Source organism: Microcaecilia unicolor, chromosome 1 (assembly GCF_901765095.1).
Source record: "Microcaecilia unicolor chromosome 1, aMicUni1.1, whole genome shotgun sequence".
Classification (NCBI taxonomy): domain Eukaryota; kingdom Metazoa; phylum Chordata; class Amphibia; order Gymnophiona; family Siphonopidae; genus Microcaecilia; species Microcaecilia unicolor.
The window spans coordinates 58,116,839-58,133,176 of NC_044031.1; positions in this window are offsets into that span (position 1 = coordinate 58,116,839).

A 16,338-nucleotide genomic window follows, 5' to 3' on the forward strand; every position below is an offset into this window, starting at 1 on the left:
TTGGGGAAGTTGGTGGTGTGCTTCCATCTGCCGACACCTGCACTCCCCCTTATTTTGACCTGGATCAATACCCAGGAAAGAGGAAGAAGCACACAAATGTTTGAAAAAGATAAGATGCAGTTTATGTATGGCTAGTCCCAAGCTTTAAAAGCAAACACAATGTATATATCTGAATATATATAGAAATGAATACAATGTATATATTTACAGCTAATATTAATAATAATAACTACTACTACTACTACTCAACATTTCTAGAGCACTACCAGACTTACGCAGCGCTGTACAGTCAAACATGAAGAGAGACAGTCCCTGCTCAAAAGAGCTTACAATCTAAAGGACATAACAACAGAGACAATCAAATTAGGGCAGCATAGTACATCTGATTACACAATAGTTCATAGGGACAGACTAATAGATCTAAACAGCTAAAGACAATTAAGGTATGCAAATGCATAATACAGACAGATTGGTAGTGGTATTGAATAGAGGAGTAATGGTTAGGTTAAGTGCCAATAACAATACATCACGGCGATATAGTGCAAACCCCTGACGCAGTCACTATATTCAATTCAAGCTTGGAAAGTTCCTCCATCCAGCGGGTGAAAGTCAGAAGTGATATTGCTGGAGAAGGGCAACTCGTCAGCCGCAGGGGCATGAGACTTCAGCTTCCTGAACTTTGCAGCTCAATTAAATAATAGTGTGTTTTCCTCATTCACATCCTGCCTGGGTTGGCCGGCAGAGACCCAGACTGGCATTCCTTGCTTAATTCCTTTTATAGGTCTTCCTCTCAGTAAGCATGTAGTGATCATGCATATACTGCATGATCTGAACAAAACATCATATAGAACGTATAGCAACAGAGAATGCACAAGATACTAGGGTCAATTAAAAGACAGCAGATGTTCTAAGAGTCAGCTGACCTGCTTACATAGTGTAAGCCAGAGGGCAATGGACAATAGTCTAGACTATTACCACTGCACCCCTCCCCCCGCACATGCTCAGTTCATGCACATGAACTAGGCATGAGTAGGGGATGCAGGCACTGGTGGATAGAAATGTGCCAGCTTCCTGAATATTCACATGGCCAGGGAAGGTTCTGATGGAGGATGTCTTCAGCTAGTGGGGAAGCTCACCAGCCAAAGTACTTTTTTTATGCTGGGGGTAGGAGTGGGGGAAAAATGCCTAGGCCCATCCAGTCCATCCCTGGGCCCACCCAGAAATTCATCTCTGGCTATGCTACTGCTCTAGTTCAAATAAAAGTATACAGACAAGAAAGTTTATACATAGTTATCTAGTAACACATCTTTGTTTCTGAGAAGTCTGAAAATTATTTTTTTAAACTCTTGCTTTTTGAGACTCCTACAGTTTTGTTTGACATCTAACACTAATTTTTGATAGTTTTATCTCACACCCATGCTTCTCTTGCCCATTCACAGCATTGTAACATACCCACTTCATGATTTTAATTATTAAACAAAAGCCAAATTTGAAGCTGATTGGCTGATTCTGTATTTTCTAGTGACTCGGGGGTGAATAAGCAAAGGTGTACAAAGCTTGAATGAAGTTCTCAACACTTGTGCTATTTTTGTTTTGTTCAAAGCATTTGGAAATTGTTTTATCCTAACTACTATTTTGTCTGCTCTCTAAGTGGGTCTTTTACAAAGGCGCACTAGTGTTTATAGTGCATGCTAAAAATAAGCGTGCGCTAAATGTTAGAGATGCCCATATATACCTATGTGCATCTCTAGCATTTAGCATGCGTTAAAAACGCTAGCGCGCCTTTGAAAAAGACCCCGTTAAAGATAAAAAAGCTTATAAGACTGGGGAAGGGGGGATGGAAATAATTTTCAGAAGTATTTCCCATATGTAAATTATTGGGTCAATCTTCAGCCATGGCAGTTACTGTCTTCTTTTTTTTAAACACTGGTCACGGTGATAAAAAAATATCCCAATATTCAGCACCACTATCTGGATAATAGCCAGTGCTGAATATCCAGATAATGTAGTCAGCACTGGAACTTATCCCGAGAGCCTTTTTGCTTTCCTAATTTATCCAGATAGCAGACTGTATATCACCGCAATCCGGACAAGTTCTGTGACCATCCTGGCTCCAACACATGCTCTACCCCAGCCCAATCTGATAGGTTGTGTAAGGATATCCATTAGCACTCTCCGGACAATGTCTCTGGATATTCTGGTCAGCGGCACTCACTTATCTGGAAAACAGGTGCTGCTTTCTGGATAAGTGCTTTTGAATTTTGATCCATATGTTTTTGCATGTAAAGAATGGCTATTATAAATTTGTGCTGTGTAGTATGTGTGCAAGTTGTTGGTGTGCAAACATAAAATACAAAAACCAGGATCTGCTGCTAGTAAATGACAGAAACTTCCTCCGAAGGAGGCTGTTTACACAGTTAGCAGGAAAAAAGGCCTCAAAGAGCTTCTAGATCATCAATGGATCTGCTGAAGCTACAACGGGTCTCACGACCCTACTTTCATCCTTGGCCAAAAAACCCTGCTTAACGTTATTTAATTAATTCATCGTGGATACTTTATGTATATGCTCCACCTTTATAGACATTTCAATAGCATATATATCTTATCTTTTATAGTGAGAGAACCACTTATCTTTTATAGTGAGAACTCTCAAGTCAGCGTGTCATGCTGTTTCCCTCTCTTCTTTTTATTTTCAATGTGTTAAGCTGATGGTGGCCAGCGTTTCGCACGGCTGCTTCAGGGCTTCAATTACACATTACGCTCTTTCAAATGTATAATTGAAGCCCTGAAGCAGCCGTGCGAAATGCTGGCCACCGTCGGCTTAACACATTGAAAATAAAAAGAAGAGAGGGAAACAGCACGACACGCTGACTTGAGAGTTCTCACTATAAAAGATAAGTGGTTCTCTCACTATAAAAGATAAGATATATACGCTATTGAAATGTCTATAAAGGTGGAGCATATACATAAAGTATCCACGATGAATTAATTAAATAACATTAAGCAGGGTTTTTTGGCCAAGGATGAAAGTAGGGTCGTGAGACCCGTTGTAGCTTCAGCAGATCCATTGATGATCTGGAAGCTCTTTGAGGCCTTTTTTCCTGCTAACTGTGTAAACAGCCTCCTTCGGAGGAAGTTTCTGTCATTTACTAGCAGCAGATCCTGGTTTTTGTATTTTAGGTAGATTGCTTGATCTGCATTCAAACAGCATTTAGTATTTAGGTGTGCAAACATATACAGTCATATGGAGAGTAATCACTAATTCAGGGCCCTGTTTACTAAGCTATGTTATAGGCACATTAACATCTTTAACGCTCGTTAACCATGTATTGTGCCTACAATATCCCTATAGGCACCTAGCTAGAAGGTTGCTGGGCTGTATAGAGAGAGGTGTGACCAGCAGAAGAAAGGGGGTGTTGATGCCCCTGTATAAGTCATTGGTGAGGCCCCACCTGGAGTATTGTGTTCAGTTTTGGAGACCGTATCTTGCTAAGGATGTAAAAAGAATTGAAGCGGTGCAAAGAAAAGCTACGAGAATGGTATGGGATTTGCGTTGCAAGACGTATGAGGAGAGACTTGCTGACCTGAACATGTATACCCTGGAGGAAAGGAGAAACAGGGGTGATATGATACAGACGTTCAAATATTTGAAAGGTATTAATCTGCAAACGAACTTTTTCCGGAGATGTGAAGGCAGTAGAACGAGAGGACATGAAATGAGATTGAAGGGGGGCAGACTCAAGAAAAATGTCAGGAAGTATTTTTTCACGGAGAGAGTAGTGGATGCTTGGAATGCCCTCCTGCGGGAGGTGGTGGAGATGAAAACGGTAACGGAATTCAAAAATGCGTGGGATAAACATAAGGAATCCTGTTCAGAAGGAATGGATCCTAAGGAGCTTAGCCGAGATTGGGTGGCAGAGCCGGTAGTGGGAGGCGGGGATAGTGCTGGGCAGACTTATACGGTCTGTGCCAGAGCCGGTGGTGGGAGGCGGGGCTGGTGGTTGGGGGGCGGGGATATTGCTGGGCAGACTTATACCACAAAAATCAACCAATGTGAATATACACAACTCCTCCACATATATTCAGAGCTGTCTTACAATATTTGCTTGTTATACTACTATCATGTTTTATCATTATCATGTTGCCCAAGATCCTTCTGTAACACTAAATGTCTATTTTCTAATGTATTTCCACCATTCATGATGTATTGTAAGCCACATTGAGCCTGCAAAGAGGTGGGAAAATGTGGGATACAAATGCAATAAATAAAATATAATAAAATAATAAAGCTGTGTTGCATCGGATCCTGTAGCCCATTGGCTTCTAGAAAGTTAACTATCCTTTCTTTCAGCAGCAACTCCATTATTTTTCTTACCACCGACGTGAGACTTACCGACCTGTAGTTTCCCACTTCTTCCCTGTCTCCGCTTTTGTGAATAGGGACCACATCGGCTCATCTCCAATCACATGGAACCTCTCCTGTCTTTAAAGATCTATTAAATAAATCTTTAAGAGGTCCTGCAAGTACTTCTCTAAACTGGGATCCCATCTGGCCCTATAGCTGGAGTGGAGGAGTAGCCTAATGGTTAGTGCAGTGGTTAGTGTAGTAGCCTAGTGGTTATTGCAGTGGACTTCGAGCCTGGGGAACTGAGTTCAATTCCCACTCCAGCTCCTGGTGACTCTGGGCAAGTCACTTAATCCTCCATTGCCCCTGGTACAGAATATATGTAAACCACTTTGAATGTAGTTGCAAAAACCTCAGAAAGGTGGTATATCAAGTCCCATTTCCCTTCCCTTTGTCTACTTTCATATTCTCAAGCTGTTTATAAACATTTTCCTCTGTGAACGGTGCAATACCCAGTCCATTCCCCTATATTCCTTCGGCAGCCGACCGTGGTCCTTCTCCAGGATTTTCTTCTGTGAACACCGAAGAGAAGAAATTGTTTAGCACGTTCGCTTTATCCGCATCACTGTCCACATAGCCATTCTCAGTATATTTCATTCTTGCAATTCCAAGCCTATCTTTCCTCCTTTCCACAATTTATCTGAAAAAGGTCTTATCACCTCTCTTAACATCTTTAGCCATTTTTTCTTCTTTCCGTACTTTTGTTAGCCTTATTTCCCTCTTTGCTTCTTTGAGTTTAATTCAATAATCTTTTCCGTGATCCTCTTGTTGCATTCTTCTGTATTTCTTGAATGCAGCCTTTTTTGCCTTTATTATTTCAGACACTTGTTTGAAGAACTATAAAGGCATCCTGTTTCTCTTGTTTTTGTTTTCTTTCCTTGCTTAGTTGCCATATTTATAGCAGCTTTCAGCTTGGACTACTGATTTTCCACGTCACCTATGCCTACCCATGCCATCAGTTCTTTCTTCAGGTATTCCCTCATTTTACCAAAATTAGTATGTCTGAAATCCAGTACTTTGCGTTTGTGCATCCGCTTTTGCCCTTATATCAAACCATATTGTGTCATGATCACTATTACCTAGGTGGGCACCTACCCAGACATTGGAAACACAATCTCCCTACTTCTTTCTGATTCTGCCGACTGGACATTCCAATCCACATCAGTCAAGTTGAAATCTCCCAAAAGTAGCACCTCCCCTTTCATAACAAACTTTTGAATTTCTTCTTGTCCAGCTTCTCCATTTGTGCCGGAGGTCTGTAGATAACACCCGTGTGGATACAGGTTCCATCTTCTCTTTCTAGGACAATCCATAAGGATTCTTCCTTTCCCCAAATTCCCTGCATTACAAATGTACATACCCATATAGAGGATATACAGTTTTCTTGGAGCAAGTCTTAACTTTTTGTGAGTGTATGGGGGTTGTTATAGGACCCTATTTTATAAAGCCACACAGATATATACATTGCCTTTGTCAAAGAGGCATGGAATAGGCACATTTTTATTTTTGAAAGGGTGTCCTGTTTTAAAATTGTGTGTCTAATATAATTTGGTGTCCCATCCACATATAATTTTCAGGACATGTAATCATGACAAGGGGCCTATGACAGATATGGGGGTTTTATTAGATTCATGCATGCATATGCACAGATCAAATGTTTGAATCCTGCAAAGTAGGCTCCTTTTGTTTTGGGTGGAATTTCTTTTTAAATATTGTATTTCTATATTAAAGCCCCAAAAGGAATGTTTTGAGAATACTGTACATTCAATAACTAATCTCTAGCAACCATGAAGGGATGGAGATAAATGAAAGACAACCTTGCAGCAAGAATTGTAAGGTGGATTTTAAGGGCAGGTGACTGACTGATAACCATTTGCTGCTGAAACTGAAACCCTCTGAAGCTGTTGCACTATGACAATACAAAGCTCCTCTGCAGATTGAGAAGGTCAAAAGGAAGTCAGGGAAAAGTACCATCTCATATATCGTTACAGTTCTGCAAACAGCTACTAGAGCTATAAAAATGATAAACTATGATAGCTGAAGTAGTAGTGATTAAAGAAAAAAAAAATCCAGTCCTAGTTGGGCTGAGCTAAGATTGTTACATATTGATAGCAATCCAGTAAATCCACTTCCTTAATGAGTTTTGCTCTTGTAGGTATTACAGACTCACAGTGGCAACTGCTGGCTGTTTTGCAGATCTTTACCACAAAGAATATATTGAGATGAAGGCGTGGACAGTCTGAACAAAGGAACTGTCTGCATTTCGGCAAACTCCAGTGGTAGATTTTATCTTCAGGTTTTTGCCAGAATAATCAAGGTGAACTTGCATGGTTATTTTTGCTTTAATTATTGACCCTCTGAGGGAATAAGAAAAAAGTCAATTCTTTGCTGTGAAATAAGTGATGGATGGAGCAAATGTGAGGCAACCAGATAAAATGCCAACAGTAAGCCAAAGTGTTAAAAGGACCCAACCAACAAGTACCCTCATAAATCTTGTGCTGGTAAGGATGTCTGTAGATTTGATATGTAAAATTACACATATTCTTGCCAACACTTCAAAATGATTGGCGGTGTAAATAAAAAATATTAGCCTGTGATCAATTTAACAATTGTTTATTGATATATCAATATATGAGAACATACAATCTGAATCACAGTTACCTGATGTTAGGGTCCACCTTGGGGGTCAGTGCTCAAGAAAAAGATCTGGGTGGCATTGTAGATAATACGCTGAAATCTGCTCAGTATGTGGCGGTGGCCAAAAATGCAAACAGGATGCTAGGAAGCCACATTGAGCCTACAAATAGGTGGGAAAATGTGGGATAGAAATGTAACAAATAAATAAATAAATAAATAAATAAATTAGGAAAGGGATGGTGAATAAGACCGAAAATACTACAATACTTTTGTATTTCTGCATGGTGCGTCCACACCTTGAGTATTGCGTTCAGTTCTGGTCACCATATCTCAAAAAAGATATAGAGGAATTAGAAAAGGTTCAAAGAAGAGCAAATAAAATGATAAACTTCCAACCTAAATACTAAATAATAAGACTGAACATGAACTTGACAAAACCAAACTCTTATTATTGTCTGACCAACCACATTGCTAATAATGAATAAGCACTACCACTTTAATTTTAAATGCTTTACTTTTTGTCTATTAGATTGTAAGCTCTTTGAGCAGGGACTGTCTTTCTTCTGTGTTTGTACAGCGCTGCGTACACTTTGTAGCGCTCTAGAAATGTTAAATAGTAGTAGTAGTAGTAGTAATCCTCATGTCGAAAATGATTTCCCTATAGTGGATGACTTAACGTATGTTACAATCCAATCTATCACTCAGGAACCTATATGCAATACCATAATGTATTCTTCTTTACAATGTATGTATGCACCCTAATGTAATACCATTTAGCTGGTGGTGGGAGGCGGGGCTGGTGGTTGGGAGGCGGGAATAGTGCTGGGCAGACTTATACGGTCTGTGCCAGAGCCGGTGGTGGGAGGCAGGGCGGGTGGTTGGGAGGCGGGGATAGTGCTGGGCAGACTTATACGGTCTGTGCCAGAGCCGGTGGTGGGAGGCGGGGCAGGTGGTTGGGGGGCGGGGATAGTGCTGGGCGGACTTATATGGTCTGTGCCCTGAAAAAGACAGGTACAAATCAAGGTAAGGTATAAACAAAAAATGGCACATGTGAGTTTATCTTGTTGGGCCGTCATCTACTAGTTACTATGTTACCATTTGTAATTCTGTTAACCGCAAATGGCAATCGCCATTACAGCAAATGTAAGCCACATTGAGCCGCAAATTGGTGGGAAAATGTGGGATACAAACGCTACAAATAAATAAATAAAGGGTATGGAACTCCTCTCGCATGACGAAAGGCTAGGTTAGGGCTCTTCAGCTTGGAAAAGAGATGGATAAGGGGAGATATGATTGAGGTCTACAAAATCCTGAGTGGTTAGAACAAGTAGAAGTAAATTGATTTTTTACTTGTTCCAAAAGAACCAAGATTATGGGACACTCGAGGAAGTTACATGGAAATACTTCTAAAACAAATAGGAGGAAATATTTTTTTCACTTAACGAATAGTTAAGCTTTGGAACTTTTTGCTAGAGGACGTGGTAACAGCAGTTAGCGTATCTGGGTTTAAAAAAGGTTTGGACAAATTCCTGGAGGAAAGTTCCATAGTCTGCTATTGAGATAGACATGGGAAGAAACTGCTTACCCTGGGATTTGTAGTATGGAGTGTTGCCACGATTTGGGTTTCTGCCAGGTACTTGTGACCTGGCTTGGCCACTGTTTGGAAAACAGGATACTGGGCTAGAAGGGCCATTTGTCTGACCCAGTATGGCTACTCTTATATTCTTATGTACAAGTCTTAATGGCAGACAAGATATGTTCTGAATTCTGGGAAAAGGCCAGCTCCTTATATAGGGAATTTGGAATCTTGAACACAAATGGATCAAAGGAATACAAAAAAGAAAGATTAATTATTATGGGAGCATATCAGTGGCATAGCCAGACAGCCAGTTTTGAGTGGGCCTGATCCCAAAGTGGGTGGGCACAAAATTTTCTCTGTTCCGCCCTACCTCCACCTCAAAATATAAATACTTTAGCTAATGAGGATCCTCAAGCTCTGTCAGCTGAAGACTTTCTCTGAAGGTGGCCAGAACTCTCTTTTACCAAGCTTGGCAGGCAGCAGCAATGACCCTAAGTCACTGATGCCAGCACCCCACACATGCTTAGCTGTCGATGGCTCAAGGATGCTGTTGCCAGAGCTTGGTAGAAGGGAGTTCTGGCTGCCTTTGGAGGAGGTCCTTAGCTGGGGATGTCTGGGAATCCTCACCAGCTATACAGCAAGGGTTAGGACTGGTGTTAGACCTGCTTGGGCCCAGGTCAGAAAATAAAGGAGGGCTCCCCTCCCCAATTCCCTCTCCTCTTTGCCTCCCCTCCAATTTCTCACCTGCCATCACACCAACAGACCCTCACCAAATACAGAACAAGGGATCACAACTTAGAAATAAAAATCCTTAGACAAAAATTGAAAGGCAACCCCAAGAAGTTAAACATAGCATTACTGCAATACTGGTAACATAAAACAAAAATGCATTTCCTTTTCTACAGAACACAATACAAAGGTATTTGCTATGCACATTTCCAAAAGCTAACACATTCCATTTAAAATATTCAAAATAAAATGCTTTGTTTCTACCTTTGTTGTCTGGACATTTTATTTTTCCATCTTGCTGGTTCCAATTTCTCTTTTCTGCTTTCCTCTCTGTCATCTGCTAATTGTTCTTCAAGCGGCTGCAGTCCATTTGTCTTTTCTCCTCTCTCCTGTCTGTTCCCTCACTATTCCTGCCTCTGACATATTGATCATTCTTTTTTAGCGATTTTCTGCCTCTCTCACCCTTCTTCGCCTCCTTTTTACTTTTCAACTATCAAATTTCCATCTTCTTCTTTCACCCACTAGCTCTCCTATTCCCCATCTTACTCCTCCCCATCCCTACTTTCTCTTTCATCTTTAATCTACTCCCCATTACCATATTTCTATCCTCTGTAATCACTATCTCTCATTCATTTCCTTGCCACCCCCTCCTCCCCCTCTTGGCCTCTCCCACAGGGTTCCACCATTCCCATCGTCTTCCTCCCTCCACCCTTCTAACCAGCATCTGATTCCCTCCCCACCCCACCCTGGTAGCCTTATATTTTCCTGCCCCTTCTCTCTTCATTCCTCTCCTCTCCCCCATGGCCCAGCATTTTCCCTCTTTCTCCCCTCACCACCTACTGTGTACCTCTCCCGCCTTCTCACCCACCCCCATGTCCATCTCCCCCTCTCATTCTCACTGTCCACCATCTCTCTCTCCCTCTCCTTTGTGTTCTGGGTCCAACATCTCTCTCCCCTTCCCATACAGCATCTCTACCTTCCTCCCCTTTACCATCATGTCCAACATTTCTCTCTCCCTCTTCCTTGTGTTCTGGGTCCAACATCTCTCTCCCCTTCCCATGCAGCATCTCTCCCTTCCTTCCCTCTACCACCATGTCTAACATTTCTCCCTTCCCTCCACCTCAATACCCACCATTTCTCCCTCCTTTCCACCCCTATGTTCAACATTTCTCCCCCTCTCACCACCTATCCCATCTCTATGCAGCATGTTTCCCTCTCCTTCACCTCATATGCAGCCAAGACTTCTCCCTTCCTCACCCCTTTGCTGCATCTCTCCCTTCTTCCACGTGCAGTATCTCCCCCCCACCATGCCTCATCTTTACATCCTCCCTCCCCCGTGCAGCATCTTTCCTTCCATCTTCCCTCACTCCTGTGCAGCATCTGTCCCCCATCTTCCCTCCTCATGCAACATCTTTTCCCCATCATCCCTTCCCCCGTGCAGCATTTTTCACCCCATCTTCCCTCACCCCTGTTTAGGATCTTTCGTCCCCTTCCCTTCTGTTCTCCCGGCCGCTAGCAGCGCCAGCGATTTCCACACACTGCCTACTGCTCAACAACCTCTTCCACTGGTGACGGTCACAGGCTCGCAGTGATTCTGGTCGCAGGCTCGTCTCGCAGCGATTCCCACACTCTGCCTGCCGCTCAATGACTTCCTTGCAGCCACTAAGCGCTAACCCGGAAGCCTCTCCTCTGCCGCATCTTGACTGGGCAAACCGGAAGTTGTGGCAGAGGAGAGGCTTCTGGGTTGGCACTTAGTAGCTGCAAGGAGCGGCAGGCAGCGTGTGGGAATCGCTGCGAGACGAGCCTGCGATCGTCACCAGTGCAAAAAAGCTACTTGCAGGAACACTGCTGCTGGGCAGGCCTGACCCCAAATTGGGTGGGCCCAGGCCCACCCGGGCCCACCCATGGCTATGCCCCTGGCATAGGTTAGTTTACTGACTGCATAGTATGGTTTATCGTCTCCGTGATAGTCTCATTCACCCCTTGACCATAAGATTATCCATAATATATTGGAGTCATAAATTGCTCCCAAGTTAAGATACAAATGACTTACAATGTTTTTCCATTCCTAAAGGTCTCCAGGTCACCTAACAGCTTACCCTGCTCTTCATAGTTAAACAGTGAGGTAACACACATCCAGAAAGTAATGTATTCACTCTGCTGCTCCCCATTATCTCTCCACACTCGTCCTTCCCTACACCCCTTCCCGTGCACTCCGCTCCATGGATAAATCCTTCTTATCTGTTCCCTTCTCCACTACTGCCAACTCCAGACTTCGCGCCTTCTGTCTCGCTGCACCCTACGCCTGGAATAAACTTCCTGAGCCCCTACGTCTTGCCCCATCCTTGGCCACCTTTAAATCTAGACTGAAAACCCACCTTTTTAACATTGCTTTTGACTCGTAACCACTTGTAACCACTCGCCTCCACCTACCCTCCTCTCTTCCTTCCCGTTCACATTAATTGATGTGATTACTTTATTTATTTTTTGTCTATTAGATTGTAAGCTCTTTGAGCAGGGACTGTCTTTCTTCTATGTTTGTACAGCGCTGCGTATGCCTTGTAGCGCTATAGAAATGCTAAATAGTAGTAGTAGTAGTAGTAGTAAAGTGGTCATATATATAGTAGTTCATTAGCGCAGACAGCAGATGAATCCATTAACTGGTGGGTTGTATTCATATACCAGCAGGTGGAGATAGAGATAACTGACTTCAGTGAGTGGTACTTGATGACCAGCTCCTCCATAGGTTAGTATATCTCTGTCTCCAGCAGGTGGTAGACGTTCCCTTACCAGCTCCTGGATTCTTCTCCTTTGGGGTTCCTCCAGTTGAGTGTGGGGGCGATTGGCTGGTGGTGCCATCCTTAGGGTCATATTTCTTTGGGGGTCCTGCATGGCCTGATTGCTGCTTCCTTCCTCATTTAAAAAAAAAAAGAAAGAAAAAAAAAAGAAAGAAAGAAGAGAAATGAGAGGTTTTTAAAAGCCTGAGGAGGCAGGAACAGCACTCTCTTGTGTTTTCGGTCTGTCTGTGCGGCGGTTTCGTACTGGAAGGTCTCCTGTGTGATTTCCCACGTTGGGTGAGTGAGCTCCTTTAATTTCCCTCTCCTCAGGGGTGGGCAGCATCATGGCGACTGAATCAGTAAAGAGATGCTCCCGCTGCGGAAAGAAGAGACCCGCAGCAGGCCTTGTCTGGAAGGCTGCTCTAAACTTTTGCCATCTGATTCCGCACCCGCCACGGAGTCTTCGTCCTGCACTGATGGTGCGGGGGTGAGCGCCATCTTGCCTTCACCTCCTGATGCGGCTACCGCTGTTCAGCCGTTGGCGGTTTTAGAGCCGTCATGTGCGGCAGTGCAGTGTACTAAGCAGTCGGGAGAGCCTGCTTCTTCTGTCTCGTTGTTAGCTGGGGACTCCCTTTCTGGGAGTGGAAGTGCCGAACACCCTTTTCCGTAGAGTTTGTTCTTCTTTTACACCAGGCCTTTCTATTAAAGAAAGCTGGTTCTCAGCCTACCCTGCAGGGTGCCTCACTGCCTGTGAGTGCCTCTATTTCAGGTTTTGCACAGAATTTGAGTTCTGATTCTGACAATCAGGCTCCGAAGAGAAGAAGGACTTCCTCCCTTTCTGAAGTGGACTTGGGTCCTGGTTCCCCTTTGCCTTCTGTGGCTTCGTTTTCTGGGGATTCCCTCCGTCCTTCTAGGGTACATGAATTTGAGGAGGGTGAGTCGGGGCCACAGGAGTGGCTGTGCGGGTTTTCCATAAGGATGAGCTTCCATCTCTTATCTGTAATGCCTTGGCGGCTTTAGATATTGCAGATCCTGATGCACAGACTTCTTCGGTCAACCTTAAAATGACCAGCACGTGGAGGCCTTCTAAGGTGTTTCCGGTGCATGAGGCTATTCAAGAGCTGATTTCAGCTCAGTGGTCAGACCCTGAGAGGTCCTTTAAAGTTTACAGGGCAATGTCTTGCCTTTATCCGGTGGTGGCGGATCAAGTGGAGAAGTATGTTCTCCTTACGGTGGATGCTTTAGTGACTGCGGTCACAAAGAAGACTACTCTTCCTGTAGCTCTCGAAGAAAGCCACGGACACAGGCAGCAAGATAGAACGTTGGAGATGAGAATTATTATATAGGATATGCCTAAGAATTAGGAAGAGATTATGCAGACTACTTTTCCTATTTCAATCTAATAAGGGTGGGAAACCTGAGCTATAATATACACCAATAACAGTAAAATAATAAAAAGTAAAGGCATGCACCACAAAGAACAATACGGGTCTTCAAATGTCACATTATCCAATTCTCTTGAAGTCCCTTGTCTCTCAAGTGGGTGACAACAATCTCTGGTTTCAATGATTTCTGAAATGTCGGTAGAACTCATTTATAGTTTAATTCTTTATTCTCTTAAGCTTCAATTTTAACTTGTCTCTCTGGCTGACAGTCCAAGATTCAGTTGTTATAGGTAGTCTGGCTCTCTTGCAGTGAGATGCTTGCATCCAGGCTGGCCTGCCTTCACACTACAGCTGTGTTTGTTGTCAACAGCACTTGAAAAGGGCCCTGATATCCCAGAGATAAGCAATCCTTTCTCATGTCTACTCTCACAAACACCCAGTCTCCAGGCCTCAAGTCCTGCATAGGTCCTCCTGATTTGTCAGGCTATATGATCAGAATGTACATGTCACATTTCTTTTTTCTATTTTATCAAGTTCCTAAAACCCATTTTCATCAAATTTTCATTGTAGCTGCAAAGAACTATTTTTCTTCAACAGATATATAACATGTCTAGATTAATATAACATTAATTAAGAAAATGTCAAGTGATGTTTCTCTCAGCTTGTCAGTTTTTCCCATTCACCCAATAAAACATTAAAACCTGTCAACTACTATAAATAATTTAATCACAGGATGTTTCAGATGAAAATGAACATCAGAATATGTTTCTCAAGTGTTCACCTACTAATGCAGGTGTTCAGAAAACTTTAAACCAATATTAAATGTGAACTAAGTAGGATTGTGATGGAATTTGGTAAATCCAATGGAAGACTAAAGAGGAATGAACTAAGTCACTGAGGGGTCCTTTTACTAAGCTGTGGTAAAAAGGGCCCTGTGGTAGCGGCGGGGGGGGGGGGGGGGGGGGGGGGCATTTTTCCTATGCACCAGGGCCCTTTTTACTGCAGCAGGTAAAAAGCTCCTCTCACCGCGTGGCCATGTGGCAGGGAGCACTTACTGCCAACCATTGAGGTGGTGGTAAGGGCTCCCGTGGGTTAGCGCTGCGGTAAAAATAACAAAATATTTTGTGGTGCACTGGAAATGGCACGCGCTTGAGCTGAAACTAGCACTGGTGGTCTCATTGGGTCAGCGGTAGTTCTGGGTTGCCACATGGCAAGCCCGTTGCTGCACGGCAACCCTTTCGTAAAAGGGTCTCTTATTGAGGTATTTTTTTTATAACAGGGCATCCAGGTTAATAGGGCAGGTATGCACTTATTTTGAGTGTATGTCATGAAGACACATAGATGCCTATGAGTTCCATTTTAGAAGGAACATATGTAAGGACAGAGACATTCATGTCTGCACATGGATGCTGGGGACATCATTTTACAAAAGCAGTGGTTACTATGGAGGCCAATGTAAAATGCAGCCGCCAGTCATGGTACATGACCTGCTCAATTTCCTTCACATCTATCTCACTATGGGCCAGAGTCTATATATGGCACTTGAAAACTCTGCGCGGAATAAATTTCCACGCCTATAACCACACCGCTTTTGGCTGCACACATTAAAAATTAGGTGCTTAGCGAGCTGTGCACTAAATTCTAATTATTGCCAATTGGTGCTTATTAAGACCTGTTATCAACCCTGATTAGCTTGTTAAGCCAATTAAATTCTGTGCCTTGTTATAGAATATGCTTGGATTTTGGCGCAGAACTCTAGGTGCGATATATAGAATCCAGGGGAAGATTCTATATATGGAACCTGAAAACTCGACATGGAATAAATATTCACCTAAGCGTATTCTGTAAGTGGCGCCTACATTTAGGTGCAGTATATAGAATATGCTTAGTTGATATCCCAGTGTCTAGAACTACGCACATCCATTTACACCAAGGGAAACATGGAGTAAATGCCGGCATGTAGATTTAGCTGCACAGGGGCATATTCTATAACAGTGCGTGTAAATTTTGATATGTGCACAAAATGCCCATTTTCCCACCTATAACCATGCCCCTTTTTGGCTACGTGTATTAAATCTACAATACTACTTTATCCTAAAGCAAAAAAATAAAAATATATATTTTATTTACAGTTTGTTGTCTCTGGTTTCTGCTTTCCTCATCTTCTTTTCACTGTCTTCCTTCCATCCAGCATCTGTCTTCGCTCTCTCCATCCAGTGTCTACCCTCTCTGCCGTCCCTTCCATCCACTGTCTGCCCTTTGTTTCTGCCCATTCAATCCACCATTTGCCCTCCCTCTCCCATCCATCCAGGGTCTGCCCTCCCTCTCGCTGCCCCTTCTTTTCGGCCCCCAGTTTCAGCCCCATTATCCCACCTACCCCTAGTTCCAGCCCAGCACACATCTCCCACCTGCCGCTCCTTTTCAGGCCCCCGTTTTAGCCCCACTATCCCACCAGTCCCCAGTTTCAGCCCCAGCCCTTTTCTCCCACCATTCCATTGCTTCAGCCTGCAGCCACTTCTCCCTGTCCCCTTTTCAGCCCCCAGTTCCCAGTTTCAACCCCAGCACTTTTCTCCCACCAGTCCTGAGCTTCAGCCCCAGCCACTTCTCCCTGTCCCCTTTTCAGCCCCCAGTCCGCACAGTTTCAGCCCCTGCCCCTTTTCAGCCCCCAGTTCCCTTCATCCACATGCCTTGCATTAGGGCCACCCTTTTCAGCCCCAGACCCATTCTCCCACCTGCCCCGGGTGGCAGAAGAGGGTCTGTCGATGGAGCTGGTAGGCAGGTGGGGACTGTGGCGCCAGCGGAGCACCCCCCACCTGCTGACACCCG